Source organism: Corvus brachyrhynchos, unplaced genomic scaffold (assembly GCF_000691975.1).
Source record: "Corvus brachyrhynchos isolate BGI_N302 unplaced genomic scaffold, ASM69197v1 scaffold200, whole genome shotgun sequence".
Classification (NCBI taxonomy): Eukaryota; Metazoa; Chordata; class Aves; order Passeriformes; family Corvidae; genus Corvus; species Corvus brachyrhynchos.
The window spans coordinates 6,073,538-6,090,695 of NW_008236184.1; the positions used below are offsets into that span (position 1 = coordinate 6,073,538).

Sequence of the window (17,158 nt, forward strand, 5' to 3'; positions counted from 1 at the left end):
ATGCGGCAGCCACAGCTTCTGTGGGCATCCTGTGCCAGGGCCTCCCTACCCTCCCAGGGAAGAATTTCTTTCCAACATCCCATCTAACCCTGCCCTCTGGCAGTTTAAAGTCATGATCCCGTCTGTCAAGCACTGCTGGGGCTTGGGCAGACCCGACTTCCTCAAGACTAATTTTGGGGACTGTGAGCTCTCACAGTCATGCAGGACACAAGGGGCCCCTCCTGTGAGTGTTAAATAAGAATGAACATTTCTGGTATGTTCTATCCCCAAAGGTTCAGCACCTCTGTGCAGTAAAAAGCCATCATCCCATATTCCTCTCACTGAACACTTCACCTCGCTGTTTGTGGGAAATGGAGAGAACTGTATCCTGTAAATGTTCCTTAACTCCTTCCCCATTTCCTTTGTCCTCCTGCTTTGCTGGCTGTTGTTTACCACTTTCAGCAGCAGAGACAGCAGGCCAGGAGACCTATTTACATCCTGCAGTGTGGCTCATCCATAGCCAACAAATGGCCAGAGGGACCGGGAATACACAGGCTGCCCGAATCATCCCCGGGGAAGGCAGTACTGCCAGACCACAAGGCACAGCCTCCAGCTCGCTCCACACTGGGATACTCAGAGCACAAGGAGAGGGATGACACAGACTTGTATTAACACCACACTGACCAGGGCATGGTTTACTCCAACTGCCTCAACAGTTCCATACACAGCTGCCTCACCTTTCCATACACAGGCATCATCTGGGCCACAATGCTCCAGCCCTGCCTCTGCAGCTGAACACAGTTTTTAGGAAGTCATTACAGTGAGAAAAGCTAACTTGCAAGTTTCTTGAGTGTTTTTGCTATATTTTTGTAACTCATTTAAAATATTAACTGTGCAGAATTGACGATTCCTACAGAAGGGAAAGTCCTGACACTAATATGCTTCTCAGTCATAAAGAATTCATGCATTTTACCCTGTTTTGAAACTCATTAACCAAGCTTCTGGAAGCAATTTTTCCATGACCCAAAGTAACAAACAGTTTGAAAATTTCTCTGGGTAACAGTTGCTACAAAGCACTTAAAATTTATAAACTTCTCATCCAGTTTGTGCCATTTATCATTGCTAAAGTAAATGGAAGCAGTGGAATCGACTATGCATCATGAGTAATATAATGCAATATTAAAGGACACCCAGTGGAGCACTTTGGAGGCTGAAGGATCTAAATCATACACTAGGTGCTGGGAAACCATAAGGAAAACGCGCAGCACCATTTGTTGGTGGCTGGAGCTGTCAGTGCTCAGTGTTCTGTGAGCACAGGGTTACAGGACTGACAGCAGGGATTTACTGTTTGTGTGAATGGGAAGAGAAAGGAACAGAGGAAAGAATTCCTAAGGAGTGATTGCAAGCGTTTCCATGCCGCCCAAGCTACACAAAAACTTGCAGGGAGATGAGAAGATGGGTTCAGTGAAAGGAAAAGCCCAACTCGTGCCACTGCTGCTGGGGTTCCCAGATGGGAAGCCTGGAGCAGCCCAGCTCTTTTAGAGTGTCCTTCTAAACTCTTTCCTAGAGAAGGACAGGTAACACACCTGATAACACACCCGATAACACACCTGATAACAGACCTGCTCAGCGGCACAGATGAAATCGGAAGGAGATTCCCATCTTCATCTCTTCTTCCCACCTTCTTCCCCACTCCTTCACTGCTTCTTAGCTATATCCCAGGAGAATGTATAGATTTTAGCACAATAATCATCTACTGGAATTACACTTTGGAATTACTTTTTTTGTCCTCTGTTTTTCAATATATTTTGGTTTTTAATCTTGTATTCCTTTTCTTTCCCTCTTTTTGCCTTTTCTCTCAGTCCCACTGAAGATGCACAGAATCATGACGTAAGAAATAAGTCACCCTTCCCATTCCTCTGTTCCTCCTCCAATAATCTGCAAATCCCATCAGCTGAAGGATGTGGGACAGGGATGGATCAGGGCAGACAGGGAGGCACAGACACAAATCCTGCCTGGTGCAGGGCTGTGCTGATACAGGGGAAGAGTTGTAGCAGAAGGATCAGGACAAACCCTTATCATGTTACAGAAATTGTGATATGAAAATGGAAGTTTAAATTCCTTGAGTATTTATCTTAATTTGTCATTTTTCAGCTCTTAAGATGAACACGTAGACATTACCACCCCCAGACAAATTATGAGAGGATATATGAAAGATGAAGCAGTATGAACTTCATCTCAAAAGTCTCAAAATGCTACTAAATTTGTGTTTGTGTCTTTAATATCAAAATGTACACTATTTTTCTGGTACAATGGTCAAATTGCTCTTCTGGAATAATTACATGCATTATTATCAAATGAGCAGCTTCTGAAATCATGAAAGTGATTTTCAGAGTGCTCTGTTTTCAAGTTTTTAATACAAAGCTTCTCTCCATCACAATTGCAGAATAAAAGTTTGGAAGAAAATAGATAAAAATATTCCACTTACTCAGAAACACCCAGGAAATAATGAATTTTGAAAGCATACTTATCAGCTTTAAGCTTATGGTCTTTAACAAAATCTCCGGACTTTGGAGAGCATTTTTGTTTTTTGAAAGCTAGCACTTGGATATATAAAGCTTCTCTTCACAGCCCTTTCCTTCGAATCTTTGCAGAAGACATCTGGGACTGACACAGAGCAAACAAGGCAGCAGGAGTCACATCAGCACGAGTGCTTCCTGCTTCCCTGGCTTGATATTTTTATGGCAGAAGTACCTTTACATGTAACCCCAGGAATGTTTTATCAGTTACTCAATAACAGAGATCATACCATGCAACCAGTGAGCAAATCTGCCCCAGGAGAACATGGAGATTCCATGTGGTTGGAATGATTATTTACACCCAGGAGTCCATGGAATCTTGGCCTCCAGTGACAGCTGGGCCTAGCTGGGCTGGGGGGCTCCAGTGCATACTTCCCAAGCAGGATGAATGTGCCAAGAGGACATCACTGCTTCCAGGACATTTTCCAGTCTCCCACTTACTCAGATTGATGCTACCAAGAGTAAACTTGAGCTGGGGACCTGTGGCACCCTCACCAACATCACCAATTTAGTCTGGAAGGAAGGGTTTCCCATTCCAAGCTCTACCTGACATCCTGGTCAGCTCATCTCCACCTCCAGACTCAAGAAAGCACCACTGCAATGTCCTTCCGTAAAACCCCCACCTTGTCCTATATGGGGAGCTCATGGAATGGTAAATTAGGCTCTGAGCTTCTTGAGGATGCTTTGGGGAAGCATTAAAAAGGAGGCCACATTCATATTCTAATATTCCAGCTATATTCAGTGAAATATCAAAGTCTAGTCCCCATGGCTCTGATTTCCAAAATGCCAAGTCCCTGCAGGACACACACACACACTTCAGAAACAAAACACCATAAAAAGATCAAAGATCCCTCTGGGAATACATTCTCTGCACTCTTCAAAGCCAAATGTCCCCTCACTTGCCCCCTTGTAAACTGATTAATTTCAGTGGGAAGAGTGCTCACAAAATCAGCAAATCCATGCAGAGAGGATAAGTGTTTGTACATGTTAACTCTGCAAGCAAAACTCTCTGTATTTTTCCCTGCTCGACAGAAACAACAGGATTTACACTAATTCTCATTTCCAAGCTGCAGTTGGTGTTTAATCTGTTACCAGGCAGCTTTTCCTTGAGTCGTTTTGCACATGGATGGGATGCAGCCCCTCTCCCTGAATGAAGGAGTAAATGAGAGCACCATCTGGCCAGGCCCTGCCTGATCCAGCCCAGCGCCTGCGGTGCAATTCCAAAATGTGAGGAATGCTCACCCAGAAGACTCAGTTCACATCCTCCCTCCTATTGACTAAAGCTGCTCTGTCCCTTCTGGGCCGCTTTAGAGAAGAATTTGGTGGGAAGATGAGGGCTCTGAAATACAAACCATCTTCAAATGTGCCTGTGTGTGGTCTGAGCCGGCAGCTTATGCAATGAGAAATGGGAAGCCACTAAAATGATTCTGCTTCTAAATATTTTGACCTTTATTGACATTTATAAGTAGCAGGCAGCTTAATTACCAATTAAAGGAAGTTATTAGCTACAAAAGGAGCCTGTTCTTTTTTTTTCCCTCATGGCTCCTTTCCCAAGCCAGGGCTGTTAGATGAGATTTCTGTGGCAGGACAAGGCAGAGGAGCCCAGGAGACCTCAGCTACTTTATGGCAAATCTGTACAGAAATCCTTAAGAAGTCAAAAACCTTCATAAAAGGGATACTCCAGAGGCAGCCCATGCAGAACAACAGACTCTCCATTGCTGTTGGGGTTCAAGCCTTGGATTACAGCACTGTCCCATTTTCCTACATGGAATTGCTTGGTGGACATTATTCCTGGCTGATTTTCTTTCAAGCACACCCATAAAAAGGCCTTCCCAAAGTGGTTTTGTGGGGTTTTTTTTTCCTTTCTTTTTTTTCTTCACAATAGGCATTTAGAAGCTGGCCTGAGGAGCTGAGAATATACAGGACTTGGCTGCTAATCCTGACACACACTGTTAAAACTGGAAGTTCTGCCCCAGAGATGCATGAATTCCTAGAGCAAACAAAGCAGCTCCTTTAAAATCACCCAACTCTTCATACAGGATTGCAAGGTCTGGGAGTTCTACACATATTTATTGTCCCACTAGAGCATTGGGATTGTTTGCTGGCTGAGGCACTCATAAGAACGTCTTAATTAAAAAATATATACTGGAATGATCAATGCTCTCCCATAATTTTAGAGTATCTTTCAATAAAAATTAAGTACAACATATACCAAAAATGCAGGATGAGCAGAGCTCTGATACTGACAAATGCAGGTATGATATTTAGACTAAATTAGAGTTAATATGAATTAAAAAGCAGCCTCATGAAAGAATTACCCTACACTTATATTATTTTCAATTCTATAGCACACATTAATGTTGTTTTAAGAGCCTTTATGTATGAAGGGAGATGCAATGTAGAGAAGACATGGAAACCCAAAGATACTTAAACCCTTATTTCCTACCTGGGTGAATAACACCAAGGTATGACTTCCCCAGTAGCTGGGAAGGTGGATGAGTGATCCAGACCTCATTTTGGAATATGATATGGAAGATAGGGAAGTTCCAGGCACAGTAATTTAGCTTTTCCTCAATTCTTCTCCTGCTTATATCCCAAGAGTCCTTTCCACCAACCTCAGCTTCTGAATTTCTGACAAATTTCTGGACTCTCAAGCAAGACTTTTAATGCTATTTTTTTCTTTCCCTGAATTTTTACCCCAGATCTTCATGGCTTCTTCTGCTCTGTATTCTTTACACCTTTTTTACCAAGTTGGTTATTCACTCTCACTTCCAGAGGGGAAAAAAAATTTGCTTTCAACATATTTGAAACTTAGAGTTTGATCCTGCAATCACTAAAGTTAAAGGCAGCAAGGGTGTTCTGTTCAGAGGGAGCAGAATAGCCCCAGGTACCTGGACAGTGTGTTTTCAATCAGGGAGCCTTCACAGTTAAAAGGAAATCATTTGCATGGTGTTAATATTCATTGTCCACATACACAGGATGGGAAATTTGCTGGACAAGAAGGTTAAATGTGCTGATGACAGGAGGGCAGAGCTGCTCTCAGCTGTACCTGATGCAGGAGATGACATCAAACCCCTCTGCACTCACAGCTCAGGGGAGCCAGACCTGGTTCTTATATACATGGAAAGTCAGCTGAGATCCCTGTGTGGGGATTTCATCCCAGGAACAAAACCAAAACTAAAGCTCCAGGGAAAGAAGGTACCACAAGGAAGCTGCTGCAGCCCATCTGACAGAGACATCCAGTTATCAAATGTCTGAGAAGAAATTCTATTCAGATATATTTTCCTGCAGTTTAATAACAAGAAAACCTGTGCAAATATCAGCTGCAAAGACTTGGAAAAGCAAATCAAATCCAAGCTTTCAACAGTGAACAGGTATCAGTAATAATGAAATAATTGCCTGGATTTTGACAGCCTTGAACAATTCAGTAAATCCCAGCACTCCACATACACAGCCTGATAGGAGTCAGGCAGCTGCGCTGCCCTTGAGAACTGGGCAGTGGGTTCTGGAAGGAAGGAAATAGCTGCCACATGCAGTAAATAAAAATAATTTAAAAAAAAAAAGTACACCCAGAGTTCTGCTGCAGAATCATTCCATTGAGCCTGGCTAGAAACATAGGCAGCTACAAACCAATCATTCTTCTCCAACATAAACACAGATTGGGTTCGACTTGCAGTAACATAGGTTGAGATTTTTAGTAGATGACATAAATAAATGTATTTTTATATTTCCTGACCACATTAAGCTTGAAATCAGGAGTTCTAAAATGTGAGCCACACACTGCAAGGCTTCTAATAGCCAATAAATTCAGACAGTCACACTGAAGCAATGTTTTCTCCTTAAAGGTACATTTTGCTGCAGTGTATATAAATACAAGGGGACTTGTTTTTTTATGGATTTGTAATTATATGTAGCTGAACATGATCATTCAATAAAGGTTAAAGTTCTCTTAGGAGGACAGCAAGATGGAAACCACTTCAGAAGGCACAATCTCAGGTCCCAAATATTATTTCTACATGGAAATACATCAGTAAGGTGATGGGGGAAGGTTGAGGAAAATGACTTTCTCCAAAAAAAAAGACCAAGCCAGGAAAGGTAAAACATTCTGGCTCAAGAATATCAATGTATTCCTGTGTTCCTGCCCCACCTCTGCTACACTAAGAAAGCACAAAACCAGTTCTTATCCTGCTCAGTGCATCTGCTTCCCATGTGTAAAGTAGGGATTAGAGTGCTGGAATTCCTTCAGGTGGTGTTAAAGGAATGAATGATCCTAGAGAATCACCAGTAATACTTAAGAGCTAAAATACTCCCTAATCAAAGGTCATTTTTCATCTCCAGCCCTTACAGCACTTCAAAGTGGAGCTCAGCATTATCCCCATGATATCCCACACTGGGAAATGGAATACAACAGAGCAAGGGATTTTTCAGCTTCTCAGAAAGGGCCGGTAGCAATGTCAGGAGTGATTGTCAGGTGGCAGAAAAGGTGTGTGAGATGCACAAAGGCTGATGCCTATCAGTCAGAGAGCTCAGGGCCAGGGATCACACGGCTGAATTTCAGCTTTTCTCCCCACACAAGCTGTGGCTGAGGGACACAGTCACTATCCAGGCTTGGAAGGCAAATCCCTCACCACAAATGAGGCTGTTTGGTTTTTGGACCCACCACTTTCAGTGGGTCTCTCACAGAGACGTGTTCCCAGTGGGGGAGCCATAAAGAGTCAGTGTGTGCTGGCTCCAGAGCCCCTTATTGCCTGGATGTGCTGGAAAAACCAAATGGAAATGTCTGAGTGCTGATGTCACTGCAGTACAATTGCTTTGGAGGCTGCTCAGCTTTCCTTGGGGTGCCCATTCCTTGCAGGAGCCTCACTGAGCTTTGTCTCATGGCTGGAGGTTTATGAGCAGAGAGAAGTGAAGATGGCAGCTGAGAGCCTCACTTCACAATGAGTCAAATAATCCTTTTAAGGGAGAATTTGTCATTCCCAGCCCAGTTTAAAAACCAGCAGCTGAGACTTAGTAAATGGAATGGACAAGCAGAACAAATTTAAAATCACCAACTGCTTTCAAGGGGAATTGACCTGCATGTGACAAAATTAATAAGAACCTCCCCAACCCACCTATGTTAAGGTTGTAAAGTCAAGTGTTCAAGGGCTGGAAACACCAGAGTTAAGGCTGCCATGTGTAGTCCTAATTCACTTGTGATACAATTCCTGTGTGATACAATTAAAAGCTATTTTCCCCCATGGCCTCACCCCATTTAGTGGGCAGGATGAACAGAGCTATTCAGTATTTCTGGTTGTTTTTTTTTTTACCTTTTTGAGTCAATGTGTGGCCTTGGCTTTATTTATAGCATGCCATTTAAACTCCTCACCAAAAACAGGATTATTCATATCCTTGTGGGTTTTAATATAACACTTATCACAGAAATATTTGCTTCAAAAACATAACAAATGTCTCATGACAAAACCCCTGCCAGTGAGGTAGGATGGTAGCACAGTCCCTTGAGCCCAAATGCTTAATCAGAATCAGAGGTCCCACAAGATTGTTTTGCTTAGGATGAGATCATCTGAATGTAATACAGTGTATAATATATTCTTGGGTTTTAGCAAACCAATAGTAACAAAAACCCCATTTCTCTGGGAGAGAGCTCCAAAACTTCCAGTGCCCTGAGTTCTGGGTTTGGGAAAGCATCTGTTTCCTTTCAGCAGTGGCCACAGCATTTGCAAACCTTGTTCTCTGTGGTTTAAAGCACCTTCTTCTAAGACCACAGGGCAAACAAGCAAGGTTTGATCCGAAGTAAAGTAACGTAGCAGAGTAAGGCTGGAGTGAAATTATTCCTGGCTCACTTGGTTCTGGGGGATTCACACTGAAATTTGCAATTTAAAAGGTAATAGAATTACTCCTACCTCTGTTTGCAGGCCTCTGTATGTGCATGTGGTTATGTAATACACCTAAACCCAAAAAAGCTGTCATATCTGATTGCAAAACACCTGAAACATCTTTAAATGTGTAGCACACAACAGTGCTAATGTTCTTTTTCAGCAGTTAATCAACCATCAGGAAAGGTTTAACAGACTTCAGCTCAGGCACTACACAATCATTCTTCTCACAGACAATTCACATCCACCCTTTTGATTTGGATCTAGGTTACAAATCAAGTAACTTTTCTTTTGAGACATGATCTCTGTAGAAAAAAATGTTGCTCCAGGTTCTTCCACAAGTATGAAACCATTTGATAAATACAATTTTCAAGTTTATACAAGCCTGCAGTCCCACCTGCACATCCTGTCAGGGAAATCAATCCATGATTCCCTGTCATGCTGCTTGTTTTACAGCACAGTCTCAGAGAAAAGCGCTTGTTAGAAACATTTTTAAAAACGTGTACTTACTGTTCTGACAGCCCTCAGGATCTCTTCTTCTTCTTCTGGTCTGTCCTGCTTATCTCCCACTGTTCCTTACTGATGCTGTCTTCAGAGGCCAGCTGAAAGAAAAATGCACAATGCCAACAGTTTATATCCACCAGACTGGAAATCTGGCATGTCTGGAGCATTGTTATTATTACTATAATTACAAATATGTTTGGGAATTTGTATTTTTGGCATAATGGGAAGATTCATTCTAAAGAATGCAGCTTAGCTTTATAAAAATATGTTAAATCAGCTTGGATCGTATCAAATTCAAGTATTGCAGAGATGACTGGGACTAAGATTCTTTCTTGATTTGATGTAGCAAAAAGAAAGTTCGCAAATACAATCTTAAGTATCACTTAGCAGCATTTTAAAAATGATACTATTATTAAATACAGCCTGTGCTAAGGCTGTAACCCTTCCCAGGACAAAGTGACAGAGCCTCTCAGAGCTCACTAAGCCAGGCTGTAATTTGCCACAATTTTAACTGATTTACCTTCAGCTCAGTCCCCAGAATAATAAGGAAGCTGTGATGGAGTAGAGCACTGGGGCAGATATTTCACATTAGGAACACATTAAATCTCCAGTGGCATCACTTGGTTTTTGACTTGAGCTGAAGTGCTAAGGAGCATTAGTGAGGCCTTGTCTCTCAATTTATCCCTGAAAAAGCAAAAGTAAAAGCTTTTTTTTTTTTTCTTTTCGCTGGTTTTGTTTGTTTGATTTAATAAATAAGGTAGAAGAAGGTCAGGCCATGGCACCAAAGAACTGTCACTATAAGAGCTGTGAAAGAATTGAGATTATCCCAGTTCATATTCAGTTTCTCCATGAAACTTTAAATTTTACCTAGGGAATAATGAGCCTGGCAGTTCAGAAAGGAGTTTTCTCAGTCTGTGCTTATGTGAGTAAAGTCCTCCTGTCGCTGGCAGCCCTGACACTGCAGCCCCACTGACAGCTCCTGAGGCTGCACAGAACCTTCTGCATCCCTTTGCTGCCCTTTCCCACCTGCCCTGCCCAGGCAGACATAGATCCCTGAATGTTCAGCCAGAGATCACAGGTTCCCGGCTCACTGGTGCCCTGTGCAGCACCTTTCACTGGCGTTTTTCAAACTCCTCTCAGGTGAAGGGCTGAGGAAGCCAGTCTGGGTCAGGCTGGCACTGCCCAGGCTGTCCCCAAGCTCCCACTGCTGTGCAATGCTGCCTCTCCCTGGAGCACAGCTCTGTGCTCTGCAAAACTCCAAACTTTCCTCTCCAGCCTAAACCTTCAGCCCTGGACAGAAGCAAAATTAGTCTGAATGTCTCTAGTTATCAAAGTGTTCTATCTGTCCACTTCCTGACAATTTGTGCCTGTCTGATGCATGAGAAAGGGCCCTTCTAGGGCAAAACCACAGATAAAATGCATTTTAAAACTGAATTGAAAGCCCTGGATGTGGATGTTTTATAATCTAAGTTGAATATCCATAGAAAGAACAATAGTATGTTTTTAGTAATGACCTAATTCAACTAATTCAATAATGAACTAATTCAACCCCTTCCAAAACAATTCATGAACTCTTACTCATTATCAACTGACAGTGCTTGGGGACCTTCACTAATTACCACTATTCTTTGGTTCTGGATATATTTGTGTTATGGGTGCAGGGTAAAGATGGACATGGAAAGAAAATAAAACTGTGTCTTTTTGTTCCTACTCACAAACAGTGATGGGAAAACCTCCAAAAGCTGTCTCGCTGTTTTGTGGTTGTCAGGACACTTCATTTTCTCTCATTCCCAAGCTTCAGAAGCTTCCTCTTTGTGATTGCAAACAGATGATGGCAGAGCCAGCAATTAGACTAATCCAAGTAAATTCCAATCGCTGGTAGCCTGCAGCAGCTTGCAGTGCTCACATCAAATGGAGGCCCACCCTTAGCACGAAGCTGTCAGCCGGAAAAGAGAATTAAAATTGATTTTTTGAAGCAAACTTCTGTGACCTTCCTCATTGCACCCAGGAGTACCTATAACATCTGTCATTTATTATATATCATGGTTGGGATTTTTAACCAACCACTGAGCTTGGGCGTTCCAAATCCAGTGTGCACCTTTGACTGTATCAGTGCAAAGCCTCAGGAGTTTTCACCATTTGGGAGTTCCACAAAAGGAGGAGGTGTCTGCACCTCTCTGCATGCACCAACAAACACTAAAAATATAAAATTTAGGAGCTTGTTTGAAAATGACATCTTTAAAATTGGAGTTTTCAGTACAACCAGAATAGATTCTGCAGGCTTATCCTGTCCTTGCCAATCTTTATGATCTTTCTTTGGCAAACAGCGATGGCAGGTTCTCAAACAGTTTAATTTTTTAAAAAATGACCCAAATAAAACCAGTGGTTAGTGATAACAGCTACTCAGTGAGCTCAATGGGCATAAAATATGAGAGTAGTGTCTTTCATAATAGTGGAGGAGCTGCTAAGAAAATTTGGTGTAAGTTTCAGAGTCACTCATCTCCACCTTTTCTCTGGAATCCCAGTTCAAACACTAGATCTCCCAGACTCTGGAGGTTTTCTTGCAATGGAGACTGTCTCCAGAAGCTGCCTACAGATTTCCCAGGATACCAGACTGGTGTTCCCCACAGTGAGAGGCCAGCAGAGGTGGGTACCAAACAGTAAAGCAAAGCATCCTCATTTCACTTCCTTCCAATATTCTTCCATAATTCCAATGTTTTCTCTGAAAAGCAAGGCCAGGCCATAAGCCCTGTTGAGATTTAGACAAAAAGTTTCCAAAAGCAGCAAATATAATGCAAGGAAAGTAATTTTGTAACACAGAAAAATACAAGCTCAGTTATACAAGTGTTCTCGTTCCAAGAACAATTGTAAGTGGGTTTTGTTTTGATTTGGAAAAAACTCCAATATCTCAGTGTATTTGCAGCGGACCACACACTGGAAAAACTATGTGGTTTTCTGGTGGCTGTATAATAAGAAAGGATTTTCTCTCTGAGACAGAAAAGGCCTATTCAAGGTTGGAAAGGGAGTGTAGCTCGGAAGAATGAAGAATCAGGAAGCTGGGGAGATAGGTCAGAATTGTGTGAGGATGATGTGGTCTCATTGTCTGAACAGCTGCCAGGGAATTAGGAAAGACAGCTTCTCCTTTTTCATCAAAACATAAGGGCTAAAAGCAAAAATCCAATAAAGAGCAGTTTTGGGGTGTTTGCTGTTAGGGGTGACTCCATCCCTGGTGTCTATCTGGAGATAAGAGGTTTTGCAGCACAAAGTGTGGCACAGATAGAAAATAAAGTGGGAGGACAATGGACTTTGTGCCAAAGTTTTTGTGATATGCTAACACAGAATTCTGCAGCAAGAGAAGCCATAAATATCTACAGCGTTTATGGATGAAGAACCACTCCAGGCTGGAGACAAGTGAACAGCAGATAAAGCACTCACAAAGTACTGTCTTCACACTCATGTAGTGAGCCCATTGCATAAGCTGCTTTCCAGGTTATGTTACTGCATTTTACTTCATTGGGCAATTTTGGATGGACTCCAACAAGTAGATTTTTTTTAAACATTCTTTTTACCAGTAAAACACAATAAAAGATTTTATAGCCTTGATGTGTTTCTGGCACAGTTTAAAAACTGCTGCTAATAAAACTTTTCCAAGAGGAAAAAATGACCAAGCTGTCACAATGTAAATATGATTTTTAATTTTTTTTTTTAAGTTGGGGTTTTATGCAGGAAACTGGGAAACAACATCACAGGAAAAGATTATGTTGAGAGAAGAAAACCTGTGCAAGCACGACTTAGAGTGGAACAGTGTCATGTTCCTGGCAGCCCATGTTAAATGCACTTGGAAAGAATTGTGTTTTCATGCACACCAAGGGCTGGCTCCTCCTGACCACTGAGTCAGTGACAATTCACCAAGTGACTTCAGCAATGCCCTAAAGCAGCAGCCTGACTTATAAATATGGCACCAGGCAGCCAGACAAGAGCTCTGAGCTCAGTCCTGGCCTGATCCAAGCTCCTGGTGTGAGATCCATCCAGCTTCTCACATGGAAAGAAGGGTGATCTGTCAGTCTGCTCACCCTGCCAGCTCTCTGAAGTCCCAGCCTCTCCTGGCATGCCAAAGCCTTTGTTCTTGGGGTGTTTTTAGGTGCAATTATGATTTAATGAGGAATGAGTGATGCCATGAAGATTTTTTGCCTTTTCTTTTATACCCCTGTTATACTTTTTTTACAACTTCTGTATTCTTAGTGCTTTTTGCCTACATTCTTGGACTTGTTTGTCAAGCTGAGAGACTAAACATTTTAGAAGCTTTGTAGTTAGGGATCAGTGTGCCCCAGACCCCAAGGTCCTCTCCAGAACACATTCTGTAAGCTCAGATAGAACCATCCAGGGGACGGTTCCTTGGGGAGGGGGGCTCACTCGAGCCTCTCATTGAGGAATTTCTGATAGATATGCTAATTAGTAAAACCTATAATGTTATACCCGTTCTTTTGGGGGGGGCATTTTTGCAGGGTGCATTTTTGTGCATTTCACTTGGACGTGATGCATCTAAGGATCCTTAAAATAAGTACCAAGGTAAAATCCCTTTTCCCCTTCTAACCGTGTTTGACTGTTGATTTCAAGGCATCATGAGTAATGCCCACCCTTCACCATCACAACTCTGGCATCGTTCAGTGTTGCAGTGACTCTGGTTCACTGCCCTACCAGGTTCTGCAGGAGATAAAATGAGCCAAATGCCAAAAAAGTGACAAAAACGTGCCTTCAGCACCCAAGTCCCCTACAGCAGGCTGACGGGTGTATACAGCACTGCCTTTTGTGTGCACCACAACTGTAGGAGCTGCTGGATTTTTAAGGATCGTTCCCTCTGTCCCTGAAAATGGTCCTTCCTGAGGAGCAGGAGGGCAGGCAAGTGTACTGAGAGACCTGCAGGGATGAACAGCGAGCTCCCGGTGATATTTCTGCTCTCATTCCAATGCACTTTTTGCTTCTGAGATCAGAGGCTCTGTAAGAACTGCAATGTTGTTACGTATTTTATGCCGCCAGGCAACATTTTCAGTTATGAAATTGGCCACGCGAGGGCACCAGCACTGCTCGGGGAAATGAAAGGCCGAAACAGACAAAACTGCGTAGCCAAAGGAATAAAGAGGAGTTTGTTTACAAACTGTACAGCTGCAAAAGCACAAGATAGCAGGTTCCACGCAGGAGTCACCAACCCAGAGTGTCCAGCAGCTCTGGGGGTGCACAGCAGGGAGGAGGAAATCCCCCACCATCAGGAGCTGAGCTGCTCCTGCTGCCCCTGCCGGGCTCCCCTTGCTCAGAGATCCCTTTCCTCAGCGTGGGTGTGGGAAAGGCTCCCACACCTTGCTGTATTCAGTGCCCAGAGCCTCCCTCTGTCATGGCTCAGGCCTCTGGCACAGGGGCAGCAGTGACCTCCAGGCTCTTCCCCTTCTCCCTCAGCCCAGAAAGGTTTTCTCACCTGAGAGCCAGGTGAGCAGAGATGTCTGAAACTACATTTTCAGCCCAGCAGTGGTTGCCTCCTTTCATGGCCTTTTCAATGCACATTATCTCTGAGAGAGGCTGAATGGTAACTCCAGAACTAAAATAAATGAGGTGCTGTAGCTTGAGTTGAACACCCAGACTGGACAAGTTGTTTTTTCCACAAAGATATCACCATAAGGAATTCCTTTAGAAAGAAAAGAAAAAAGCATATTATTTTTCAACCTGCACCTTAATGATCTGATTTTAAATGATGCCATGTAAAAACAAAGCTCTCAGCCTCACAAAATCTGTCACTGAGTTCTCCCTGCCAAACACCATCCAGGATACAGATATTTGCACCAAAAGAAAATCACAGAATTCAGTATCCCAGAATGGTTCGAGTTGGAAGGGACATCAAAGATTACCTGATTCCACCCCTTGCCATAGGCAGGGACACCTTCCACTATCCCAGGCCGCTCCAAGCCCCATCCAGCCTGGCCTTGGACACTTCCAGAGATGGGGTAGCCACAGCTTCTCTGGGTAACACATTCCAGGGCCTCCCCACCCTCACAGGAAGAATGTCTTCCACACATCTCACCTAAATTTCCCCTCTTTCAGTTTGAACCCATCCTTGGCCCATCACTGCAATTCCTAATGAAAAGTATCTACACACCCCCTGTTCAAGAGCCAGTTCTGTATGAATGTATGGATGAGTGCAAAGCTAATTTTGCTTACAAAGGAAAACCCTCATTGCTAACAGATTCCTGTGGTTAAGCTAAAGCTCGTCCTGCAGCATTGACTGTGGATACAAAAGGATTGTTCTTCTTTGTTTTGACTGTAAGTGAACAAAATGCTGTTTGCAACTAGATGTTTCTCCCGAGGTTTTGTGATAGCCTGGATTAATTCCATGCAATTATTCTGGGAAAGTAAATTTATTCTGAATGCCCTGGTAGGTTTGTGGCAGTTCAGAGGAATCTCCCAGATAGGACACATCTGTTGTGAAGAACACCAGGTAAGGCAGGAATGGGGGGAAATTAAAATAACTCCAGCTATAATCAGGGTAGAAGGGACCACAGCTTTCACCCAGACAAAAAGGGGTGAAAAGGGTTTTACAGGACCATCTTTACAGTCTGAACTTAGTAAATCTTTTTGCACAATTTGAAAAGCTGTTTCTTCCGCTGTGTTTGTAAAGGTACATGCCAGAAAACCAGAGCAATGAAGTGTTCCAAAATGCATCTATGAATTTGAAAAGTAATTGACTGAAAATTTCACAATAGACTGTGCATAAGATTGTTCTATTCAATACAGAGTGCTGTAAAATCATGAAGTGTTTTATTGTGCTTGAGCAGTTCTTGAGGTACTGAAATTATTTCAAATTCTACTAAGAATAATCAAGCCAAATGTGAAAAATACATTGATTTTGTTTAATTATCCCTAAATACAAATGAGTATCTAGCTCCCAAAATATGAATCAGATAAGTTACAAATGTCTCAAACCATAACAAACACCCTACAATGTTCTGCTCTGACTCTGGAAAGGAATTAGCAGCATCCTATAAAACCACAGAGCCCTACTGCCCTGGGGCAGTGCCTCAGCTGCAGAAACTGGGGACAGATCCCACGGAACATTTCCTGCTCTCCTGGCTTCTTTTCGTGGGACTGTTGGTCAGTGCTAATGAAAAGATGAAGGGCAATGCTGAATTTAAAGGTACTGAATAAGCCAGAGAGCTACATTTGACTGTCAATGTCTAAGTTAATATCACATGTACTTGCAACGTTTTATATTTAAAATAAAAGTAAATCTAGAGTATTTAGACCTGGTTTAAAATGTTTTTAGTCTGCTACAAACTTTTTCCCCCCTGCAATCTAAAGGTTCCCATTTGAAATGCAGAGGTGGAGATATTTTTAATCCAGGACTAAAGCCTTTGATGTTGAAGTAGTTACCTTTTCCCAAGCCAGCTATGCAGTCCCTGCATTAATTAGGAGATATGGGATGATCATTAATAAACACAGAGGAACAGGAGGCCTCTGAGGTTGTACATTTACTACATGTTCTGAAAAGCGGGTCAGTCCTTTGCCTTTCGCCAGACTGGGGGTTTCATTTTGGTCAGGAGCCAACCTGCAAAGCAGCACAGATACTCCAATGCAAAACATGATTATTTTAAATAAAGTATTTGTTCTACTTTTCCTCATGTTCCAACCCCATCTTCAGATTCATCAACAGATGCTTAGGAATGTAAAACATCCTTTGGGGACTGTATCAATTTGGGGAAAACAGTACTTTACTAAAAAGCTCTTCTGAAACTTTATTTAACACAGTTAAAATGGGTCTCTCTAATAGTTTAACTTGATGTCGCAGTTTAAAATTGATGATGGGACTGGAAAAGAGGAACATCATCAAGATAAAAGCTGCAATTAATTAAAACTGCAATAATCACAAGTATTAGTTTTCCTTTTCAACTTCCACAGGGCTTGTTGCCATGACATATTTAGGTGGAAAGATGCTACCAGCATAATCGCTCCTTTCTTGCCCCTTTTTGCAGGGTTTTACTTACTGGTATTTGTGGAACAGTTTGAAATCCAGAACAAAATAGGTACCAACAAAGAGAGCTTTAGGATGAAGATAAGTAACATTATAGAAAATATGCAGCTTCTAATAATTATAATTTTACACCCCATTCTTCCCTCATTTTCCTCACCCTGCCAGAAGTTTAACTGCACCTTCCACTCAGCCCAAGCTTCCAGGCTTCA

General features: G+C 42.4%; 1 long non-coding RNA gene across 1 annotated transcript in view; it reads right to left on the bottom strand.

Annotated features, from left to right (window-relative positions):
• The window catches only part of LOC108447364, a 39,728-nt gene extending 30,694 nt beyond the window's left edge, over positions 1 to 9,034 (bottom strand). The window contains exon 1 of the long non-coding RNA XR_001862906.1: positions 8,942 to 9,034. This is a non-coding gene — a long non-coding RNA (uncharacterized LOC108447364). The remainder of the gene's footprint in view (positions 1 to 8,941) is intronic.
• Positions 9,035 to 17,158: the final 8,124 nt, after the last annotated feature.